General features: G+C 39.9%; 1 long non-coding RNA gene across 2 annotated transcripts; it reads left to right on the plus strand.

Annotated features, from left to right (window-relative positions):
- The first annotated feature begins 281 nt into the window (after window positions 1–281).
- Window positions 282–10,673, plus strand: LOC134564612 (uncharacterized). 2 transcript variants are annotated; one of them, XR_010083583.1, is made up of 3 exons: window positions 282–420; window positions 5,054–5,128; window positions 10,576–10,673. It is a non-coding gene; the product is annotated as an uncharacterized LOC134564612 (long non-coding RNA). The 2 variants fall into 2 exon arrangements; XR_010083582.1 differs by having other exon boundaries at window positions 303–472.
- Window positions 10,674–10,901: the final 228 nt, after the last annotated feature.

The raw sequence follows: 10,901 nt of genomic DNA on the forward strand, positions 1-10,901 counted from the left end.
CAGTCAAGAGCCAGCAAGGAACTACTTGCACTAATCACAGTTAATATAACCATACTTGCATGATTAGAAAGTTAAAACGAGTACAAAGAAAAACAAGATTTAACTTTAAAGAGGCTTTATCATGCATTTTAAGTGTCAAGCAGCCTGATCAGAAACAATGCAATGCCCACAGTGAGTGAACAGTGTACATATCAGGCAGACACTGGACTGCCCAGTGATGGTTGCTTAGTAGCTCTATGTAGTCTGTATTTATGTTTGTTTACAGAGCAGAGGTAGCAGCAGCAGTTAACAGCTTGGCAGGAGCAATGCTTCACAGTTTTATTTTGGGCTGCTGAGGAGGCACTAGGAGCTGACCACCACAAGGACCTGCGATACCTCAGCACCCTGTGGGACACTGTGAACAGAACCTGAAAGTGCAGGGTGAGGTCATGACTGGTATTTTCTGCCAAGAAGCCTAGAAACTTGCTAATCGGTTGGTATTAATGAGTGAAACGTGAGTAACACAAATTCAGATGTGTATGATTCTTCTTCCCCATCCATTCTTGCTTTTGCATTGAAACAGTGACCTTATGCAGGTTCTACCTTCCCAGCTTTTCTTTATCCATGCTGAGACAACAGGTACTTTTTAAAACATTTCCTGAAGTTTATTGTCATTAAGTTACCAGCAGAAGCACCTACCAAAATGTGGCACTGCAAGCTAACACCTCAAAGAACACTCCACAGGTTATGAAAGAAGTGAAACAAGTATGCAGTGACATTTAAAGAACAGTAACACTTTCCCCCCACACTTTTTGCACCATCCTTTGCATGATGAAATATACTTTGAGCCTGAAGAAGTCTACGACACAGCTCTGAGACCTACCATATATGATTTCCTGTGATCATAATTTCGTCTAGGTATACAAAGGTGTTATAAACGTTTAGCCAATTCCAAATTAATAAATGATTTTATTAATTTTCAAGAATTGACAAACAAAATTTAGGTTCAGCCAACACTCAGAAGTTCAGTGTCGAGTCCTGGGATTGGCACTGGGTGAACCTTAGCTATGACCTCTAGCGCACTGTAACTCCCCCGTTCACAAATTCAGTCTTTTTCTTAATCTGCCCAACCCCTCCAAAGGTGTTTCATCCCTTCCCTGACATTCATTGAATGCTTTACTAATGTTCTGGCCTCTCGGTACTGCTTCGCTTATACCTTGTATCACAATGTTTCTTAAATCACTCATATTTCGTGGATTATCCTCAGTCTGGGCACTCCAATCTCGGTTTTGACTGGGCCATTTTATACTTCCTGGTGAGGCCTGGGGATTTTGGCACTCCCATTCCCTTATCCCAGCCTGTCTGATCAACTCCCTTTCCTCATGGTTGAATAATGATCATAAGATTGCCGTTATATCATCATAGGTATAGACACTTGTGCCCAGGAATTCATCAAGCCTATCCGCGACTCCCAAGGGATCGTTCATCATTCTTCCCATTTCTTTCTTAAAAGCTCTTACATCTGCAGTATTAACGGGCACGTTCACGTACACAATAATGCCGGGGGCAGTTGGCACTTCCCTTAAGGGAAGTAGGTTGTTGTGCCAGTCTTCCTCATTCTCGCTTTCTTCCTCACTAGCTTTCTTCCCTTTTTGCCGTGACCTCCTGACTGGGGATGTGGCAGCTGGTTTAGATGAGTCAGTGCATGTGCGTGGGCTGGGGCTGGGAAGAGAGGCCAAGTCCCTCTCGGGAGGCGGTTCTTCTGAGGGTGGGAGAGTTCCGGGCTGTGGAGGGGGCATTAGCAGAGTTTGGAATTCCACTTGTGGAATCTGACTCTCAAGCAGCGGCACCGAGGCTGCCATTGGAGGAGCCTTTGCTGCCTGCAAGGATCGGGGTGGGTCTCCTGCAGATGCAGGGGTGTTGCAGTGCAGATTTGGGGGGGTCCTCGGGGGGTTTCCCCGGGGGGCCCCCCCAGGCCCTATGTTCACTGGTATTTGCATGCAGACAGGCAAGGAGACTTCAGATGGCTGGTGAGGTGCTGTTTAGATGAGGATTTAATTGGAGTCAGACTCTAGGAAGGCAGCATGGTTACTCAGGGAGAGGGGGAAGGAGGGGGAGAGAGGGAAGGAGAGAGGGAAGGGGAGAGCGGCAGAGCCTCCAGAGGCCTGCGGAGCAAGAGGGAAAGCCCCCTCCTTCTGCACCCTTAACAGGGAGATTGGAAGTGGGCGCGGATTGATTCTCGGGCCAATGGGATTAGAGATACACGATATTGCAGGGGAGGTTACAGACTTGGGATAAACCATACACTTTCCAGGCGTGAGACAGAGCAAACCATTTCAATAAAATGCAATTCCACACCGGGAGAGGGACTGGGGTTTTTGCAGGTGAGGGTGTGAGTATTGAGTATGGTGGAGGGAAGTTATCTAAGGGATCCCATGTGTCCCCCTGGGTAGTTTCCATCGGGTACAGCCTAATGTTTGTGCTCTCCCATATCTGGGCATACTCATACTCCTTGTACTCCCTCTTTTCTTTGTTCTTCACATATGCACATGAAGCCTGACAAGTCCATTGCTCAAATGTACAGAACACAGACCAAGTTACATGCTTCCTTATTTCCTTCCCTCCCCAGACCTCCATGCAAAAATGTGTCATCTTTTCCTCAGATTTTCTCTTCCTTGCAGGACACTCCTGCCAACACTCCAGCAACCATCCCAGTGGACTTCCCCATGGGATCTCAGGAATGCCCTCATTAGTGGTTTCTCCCAAGGGATTTTCCTGAACCTTACTTTGGTAGAACCCCATTTCACCTATTCTGCTGTGAAGAGGGTTCATTCCTGTCTTGAATGAAACTATATTTTATTCAGTATCCTATTTTCCCAAGTCGCAACTTGGTATTGCCGGATTACTAGCCCAGCAGGGGACCGACCATTGGGGTTTTGTCTGGCTATGGGCTCTCAATTTCCTAGTGTTTCCTGGACCTTACCTGGTCTCAGGCTAAAAGGTTTATCAGTCCTGAACTCCTAAGGACATTCCCTTCCCTTTTAGCCTCCAGGGACCGATTTACCCAACCCACCAAGGTTCGGCGTTTCACATGAACAGACAGCACTCACTTCTCCTTCAGCCTACCACGTTCCTCACAGAACAATGGAACTGCGACCCAGGGTCCCCACTTGTGATAATATCACGTCTCATTCACACCTGGTCTCTCCCCACTCAACCACACAGCACTCACAGTTCCTCTTTTCTTGTGTGGATTCTTCGTGCACATAGAATTTTACAAGTGAAAATTTACCGCGGTTTCCCGAAGATCCCTTCCCTGGGTCTTCTCTGAGTTCCTGAGAGCCCCCCAAGCTAGCTTTTATCCTAACCCCTTTGATTGTGGCTTAGATTTGATTAGTTCGGTGGCCAGTTGGTCTTGTGAATTCTCCCCATTCCGCCAAGCCGCTGAATCAGTGGGGTGCCTCCTGGATGGAAAAAGGGGGACCACAGACCCCAAAAACTGGCCTCACGTTGGGCACCAAAATTGTTATAAATGTTTAGCCAATTCCAAATTAATAAATGATTCCAAATTAATTTTGAAGAATTGACAAACAATATTTAGGGTCAGCCAACAATCCAAAGTTCAGTGTCGAGTCCCAGGATTGGCACTGGATGAACGGGGGAGTTACAGTGCACTAGAGGTCATAGCTAAGGTTCACCCAGTGCCAATCCCGGGACTCGACACTGAACTTCCAATTGTTGGCTGAACCTAAATTTTGTTTGTCAGTTCTTGAAAATTAATAAAATCATTTAGTAATTTGGAATTATTTAAACATTTATAACAAAGGCAACTTGTCATTGATAAATTACATGTAAGCATTTCTGTTAATTACTATATGATCCTTGCACAAATAAAAAGAACAAAACCAAAAATAAAACAAAGTCAGTCTCCTCTCTTCTCCAGCACATTCCTATCCAGATGTGTCTAGATTTTCTGTGCTTCTGTTTCACATGATATAAGAGGGCCTTTGTTAAAGAGAAACTTCCAGCAAAACAGCAGTTCCTATCTTGTACTATGCCTCTCTGCCCTTCTCCACACTGCCACTGGATCAAAGCAAGTCACTTAGTTTTGGATTACTTTCAAAAACAAGACAGGTCTTTACTGATATCCTTCTCAAGTATTGTTTGCTTGCTCCCCAGGTTTAACTGTTACTTCCACTCCCCTCCATCCTCTCACACCCCCAGGGTGCCAGTATAAAGGGTCACCATGGAAACAGCTCACAGGGAGATGCTTGTGCTAATTGTCAAAGATATCCTGATTTTTATTAATCTCACACAATCATTTGGCACTTCAAAATTTATCAGCAACACACTACCCTACAGCAATAACTCCAGTTTGTACTCCCATAGCGCCAGCATCCTCAGGACATATGCTGATTTGGTTTTGAAGAGCTGGGGACACTTTGGCAGTTGAGGAGTCACCACCAGTGAGAGAAATGCTGAGATAAATGAACTGACAAGAGCTCTGTATGGCTGCCTGTCTCTCAGACAGCAAATTAAATCTGGATTGGGACAAACAAGATCTCAACACTCAGCATGTTCTACTTTGTGTTTGAGCTACTTCTTCAGCAGAGGAGCCTAACCTTACTCTTGATACAGCAATTTGATATGCTAATTTTTAGCCATATATTTCCCCTTAAAAGAGAAGAAAATAGACGTTTACATGATGTTAGATACAAAGAAAAAATGAGAGCAAAATTCAGTGTTTTTCTACCTATAATTCCAATTTACCCTTCCACATTCACTCATTTTATACCAGTAGCTGACAAATACAGAACAACATGGTGACTGTTTTATTTGTTGTAGACTTTCACAGTGATGGACAGCCACACCAAGTACATGGGGGACAAAAATGACAGCCTAAGGATGCTCTAATACTGCACTGAAAACAGTGTGTAAAAGTTATCTTCCACCTACTATTTGTTCTCTATTTGCTTCTACATACAATCAGTGGTTCCCAAGAATTTTTAATTTCTTGTAAAAGCAACTTATTAATTAACAGTATCATTTTAAAATGACATCTCTGTGCTTCCAGATGTTCTGGCCACATGACAAGAAAAGCTCTGGGTGTCAGAAGGCCATGTTCTGATTGCAGACCAACACACCACACGTGAGCATATTCCAATCATTCAAATTTTTGCCAATTTGTTTTTCCTCAGACATAATGGAAATCCTAACTGATCACTTATCATTTCAAAATTATTCTATGTATTATGTATGATTTAGGTTTTGAATAAATGGGAATTAAATGTCATAAGATCAACTATCACTCCTCATTTAGAAACCAGTAAAAATTCATTTTGCCCTTTTCTGAAATTAAAAGTAGGTTCCCTTCAACTCATCACCATTGTGCAGTTTTCAAAGTCTGTTTCTCTTCTTTTTGTTTTTGATTTGTTATTATGTACTGATGGTGGCACTAAGAGATGTTGCAGGCTGAAAGTCCATTGTCATTTATCTTGCGCACTGCTTGGAGACAGCTACATTTCTTACTGAACTAGTGAGTATAAATGGCACTATAAATAGACAGCAAATCCTTCAAATATTTTACTGCTTTGGGGCAGTCTAATAGAAAGTCAAATGCTTTTGTTCTTTTTGTCATTTCACTGTTGATGTAGGAATCTTTTCCATCAGATCATGCAGTAACTGTCACAGAGGGGAAATATTGTCTTCAAATATTTTAATATCATGATTATAATGATAATGAGCTGCAATCCCTACATAAATCTTTATCCAAAGAAATGGGAATATTACATACTTATTTTCTGTAAAGAGAAAGTCAAATCTACACATAGTTTGTCCCATTTTTCTCACAAGTATGAGCACAGCTATATATCTGACTACTTGGTGAAGCAGTTTGCACCTGCTTTATAGTCACAGCATGGTAAAGATGGATTTACTCACCTTTTGTAACTGCTTGTTGTCAGAGCTGTTTGTTGTCAGAGCTAGCTTTCTGTCCGGGAGGGCAGACCTGCTCATCATATTCTAGATCCACTCCCACTGGCAGGAGAAGGGACAGTTAGTTTTAACATGTTTCAGCTGTGAAGGAAATGAATGTCTAGGCTCATGCATGAATCTGTCCTTCCAGCATCCACCCAAGAAAGATGGAAATTTTATTGCTGTTGTCAGATCTGTTCCACACCAGCTGCTCTCAGCTCTGTGCACAGCCCAAATGCAACATGGCTCTGAGTGGAGCCTGCAGGTTAGTCTTATTTGCCTCTTGCCCAGTGCTCCTGCAACACTTTATTCCACTCTGTTACTGTCCCTCTGGCCATCTCCTCCTCCTTCCACTGCCCAGAGGCTGGGGAGCAACTTGTAACTCTCATTTGTCAGGAGGAGGAAGCTTTTCCTGAGAAAGACAGGCAGAGGTTGTCTCCAGGAAACAACAAGGTGCAACACACTAATTTAGTGAATGGAATTGCAAATAGAAGGGATGGCAGAGGAGACCATTCAGGTGAAGATTACCAGGGAGCAATGACAGGCCTTGCCTGGCTGATAAGTACTTAATTGATTTGCATATACACTGATGTTACTATTATTACACTACTATTACTGATATCTTCTGAATGAAAAAATACTAGAGTTAGGAATTCAGCAATTGAGAAATTTCAAGAGTTAGTTTTGAGAGCTCTTCTACTAATAGTGTAATAATCCTAACAATGACACTTACAAATTCTATAGGTTCTAACAATGCTGACTGTTATCTTTATTTATAAGAGATATGAACTGAAATAATAAAATCGGAGCATGAGGTTTAGCTTATATTTGAAGTAAAGGCTCCAGGTGACTGCAAATGAAGCAAGAAACAGAAGTGTTCCACAACAGGTTATAGCAAAACAAGGAAAAAACTCCAGACCCCTGAGAAAAGCTCCCTCCCCTCTTGTGCTCTTTATTTAGACTGGTAAATTCTCACTCAAGCTCTCTGTTCCCTCTAAGTTGGCCACAAACATTCACCAGGTTTAGTGGGAGTAGAATCCATTTCAGCTTCCCAGTCAAACAGGTGACCCTTTTTACTGTGTCCTGTGCTTGGGACCTGCAGGTACTATTGGAAAACACACTGAAAAAGTGGGTGAATATACTGTTATCCATAATGGGGGGCCAAGACATAAAAGAAGCTTAAGCAGCTACCAAAGAACACAATACATATTTAATTGGGACACCACCAGCAGTCCAGTCAGCAACAAGGACAGCTTTTCAAAACTCCTGTAGGTTAGTGGTCCATTTTCCTTCATAGTTACATAAACCATAGTGATTTAATCCCATACAATCAAGTAAAAACCTATTTTATTTTTTTCTCACTAAGGAAGAGGTTAAAATTAAGCTCTTTTGGTGGATGTCAAAGAGCAACTAAAAAGTACACAATCTTATTTTTTCATCATCAAAATGTGACGATGGTTATGATTACTAATTGGCAATATTTCGTGTTGTTATGGGATAAAAACCTGTTTTATCACCACTTTATTCCCATTTATATTTAGCAACTTTATAGAAAAATGCTCCCATTCCCCAGAAATTTAAGCTCTCATACTTGGGGGAGCAATTGTTATAAGTTTCACTGGTTATCAGTATTTCTGAGGTTAAAGATGTTAAGCAGAACTCTATTTTGACATTTCTATATTATTATCCTTATGCAACTTTATGTAAAAAACACAAGTTACCTCTAGAGGAGGAACTGTAAAGCTACTTCTTCTATTCCTTGCAAGTATGGTAAAAGCCTTTTTTTCTTTAGGAATGGTACAGCCTGCTCTCACTAACATACTTGTTGAATAAGTAATTTTCAGCTCAAGGAGAACAAGTGAAAGCAATTTCAACTCAGGCAGCCACACTATGGTAAAATACACTCATGTGGCTAGTGTATCACAAGGACTGAAAAGATTACAGCTGTTCTTGAATAGTTAGGAGACTTGGGTATCAGTTTGGACTTGTCTGTCTGAGACATTTAGGGTATATTTAGGGGTTTTTTAATTGAATGGGGGTAGTGCAGAGACAAGATGCAGAGCAGCCTCATCTCTTGCCACTTGCAAATTAAACTTCTCTAGGAAAAATTGCAGGGGAGGATTTGACCTCAGAGAATTTGTACCAAAAAATAAACAGGAAAATCCTGAGCTGAGTGTAACCTTACTTTTTTTCAGAACAGTTCACACAGTTGTGTAGTTGGGGTCTGCTTTCACACACACGAAAAACAAGAATTTCTGTGTTTGCCCTCCTCTTGTGTTTGCAATGGACAATTTAATATAACCCCTAAATAAAACCATATAAGAGTGAGAAAAACTACCTTACAACACCTTAGTCATTACATATCAGAAATCTACTAGAGTATATATTTAAAAGGACATTTACTTTAGACATTAAAGGAAGAAAATATAGTGGGGAATGTATAACATTGATTTAAAAAGTTGACTGATAATGTTAACCAAATTTCAATTAAATAAGCATTGAAAATACAGAACTCCACATATAAATAAAAAATACTGGAGTCATTAGGTATTATCCACTGTTTTGTAAGTAGTACTTCTCAAAGCTGTTTTACCACATGTGGTGAGGAATGAAACTGGATTTGACAACTAAATTTATATTCTGAGACAACATTATTGATAACAGATAAGATTGGCACATTATGTATCTTCACAAGAAAAGGACAAGAAAATATATTCAAAAGTTTAAGCAAGGAAAATTCTGCCTACATAAATGGAAAAACAAAATTCATTTTGTTGATGGTCAGACTCTGGATTACAGCCCAGAGAAACTGCATTCAAAACTCAACTAGACAAAGCACTGGGCACTTCCCTTGTAATTTAAAGTTTATTGGATTGCACAGGGGGTTAGACTAGATGCTTAAAAATTTCTAATCTTCCAAAGTATGTCCTAGTGCTAAATATTAATGTTTACATTCGGAAAAACTACTTAGTGTTTCTTTACATCTACACCCACGTACACAATTTCACAGTCCTATCCCAGAGACTGACAAGTTAAATTATAAATGCAAATACTAATGTTTATATTTGGAAACATATCCATACAAATTTAAAAGATCAGTGTGGCAAAAACTACACAGGATTAATTAGTTCTGTCTTTACATAACTATTTGGTTTAAATCCAGTGTTTTTCTTCCTAGATTAAGAAAAGTAAGACCTGAGGAAACACAAAACAGCACATTATATTTCAATATTTTTCTTTCTGCCTTTTCTAATTCACAATTATTATTACAAAAGTCATAGAAGAAGATAAAAGAACTACAGACAAGAAAAAGAATTTCTTCAAGGTCTGAATATTTTAAAGTAAAGCAAAACAAACCAGGAGGGAACACAAATAAGGCATTTGCAAATAAGTCATTTACAGTGTCTTTTAGATCTTTCCACGGAAAGTTTTTAGAATGGGCTCTCTCTCTGAGGTAATGTCAGCTGAGCAGAAGCCCTCCTTTCTAGACAGCCTTACACTGAAATTAATTATTTCCTAAACCGTCTAAAACAACAAAACCAAACTCCTCCCTTCATTGGACATCAATAAATCTGCTGCTTAGGTGGAAGTAAGTTTTCATGGGAATAACAGATACTCCTGAGTAAGGATGTGGCCATGCGGTTTAGTTCCTCATGTAAACCACAGTAAAGATTTATTGCTGTGGTAGCTATAGGTGTTTAAAAATCAGCACAAGCAGCAAAACCTAGTTTGGAAATTGTATGACATGTTAAAAAAATTCTCCCAGGGTAAAGAATAGTAAAAAGATTACATTATACATGGCAGAATGGACCAACACAAGGGAAGGCGGAAAGAAGGAAGTAGCTGCAAATTAAAGCTACATCACACAGAAAATTAATCTTCCCTTTTCTTATGAGCAGCTTTCATGTTTACAGCTACAGATGCAAAATGAAAGACAAAAGCAAACAATTTCTAGAAAATTAAATAGCCAACATGAAAACAGTCCACAAGTATTTATGAATGTTTATATAAATAATACATGAAATGGCAAAGCAGGTGATAAGAATGATTAATAGCACAATCAACTAATTAAAACAAATCACCTGTAGTTTTGGCCCTCTCATTTACATTCATCATTAGAACAACTGAAATAATATTGCTTTCAAAAATAATGCAAGAATATAGTCTGAATTATCTCTGAATGAGGTATGTGTTTTATTACTTTAAAAAATTTTTAAAATTAAATCATGTACATGGTATATAAATCACTTGAGTTATTATTTTAAAAAGGGAAGGTATTATACTTTTTCAGTGAAGAATTGTTCTCACATTCTAGACCTTCTTATATTACCCAGAATGCATAATCTTGCTAATAGGTCTTGCTACTGTATATCTCTCCATTCAACATTTAAAGTTCCACAATCAAAAAAAACCCTTTGGTATTACCTAAATAAGTATTATGCACATGACTGAGTTCTTGCAAGACTAGGACAATACAACAAACTTGAGCAATGAGGTAGAAGATTCCCTTCTGTAGAAGGGAATCCCTTCTACAGGAATACAAACAGTACTATGTATTTGAGTCCAGTCCCTGCGTGAATGTTGCTATTTCCAAAGATGCTCATTGAAATTCTCTGGAATCAGACTGGAGCAACAGGATCCTCTTGAGGATGATTCAGCATCATTGAAGCACCACAGCCTGGAAGTGCTAACTCTCATTTGGCTGCACAGAGAGCTTAGACGACCAATTCGGATGTAGAAATCCACCTTTCAGGTACCTGAAATCAAATGAGATTATCTTTGCTGGCCACAGCTACATAAATAAGCAGACGATCTCTTTACATCTTATTTTGTAACAGGCAATTTTGGTTTTTACCCATGCATATGTAAGATTCCACATGAGTAAGGTACTTCCCCTCTCCTGTGCTACATGACCTGCATTAAGCAAGCATTCTTGAGAGACACTTCTG

This window comes from Prinia subflava, chromosome Z (genome assembly GCF_021018805.1).
Source record: "Prinia subflava isolate CZ2003 ecotype Zambia chromosome Z, Cam_Psub_1.2, whole genome shotgun sequence".
Taxonomy (NCBI): domain Eukaryota; kingdom Metazoa; phylum Chordata; class Aves; order Passeriformes; family Cisticolidae; genus Prinia; species Prinia subflava.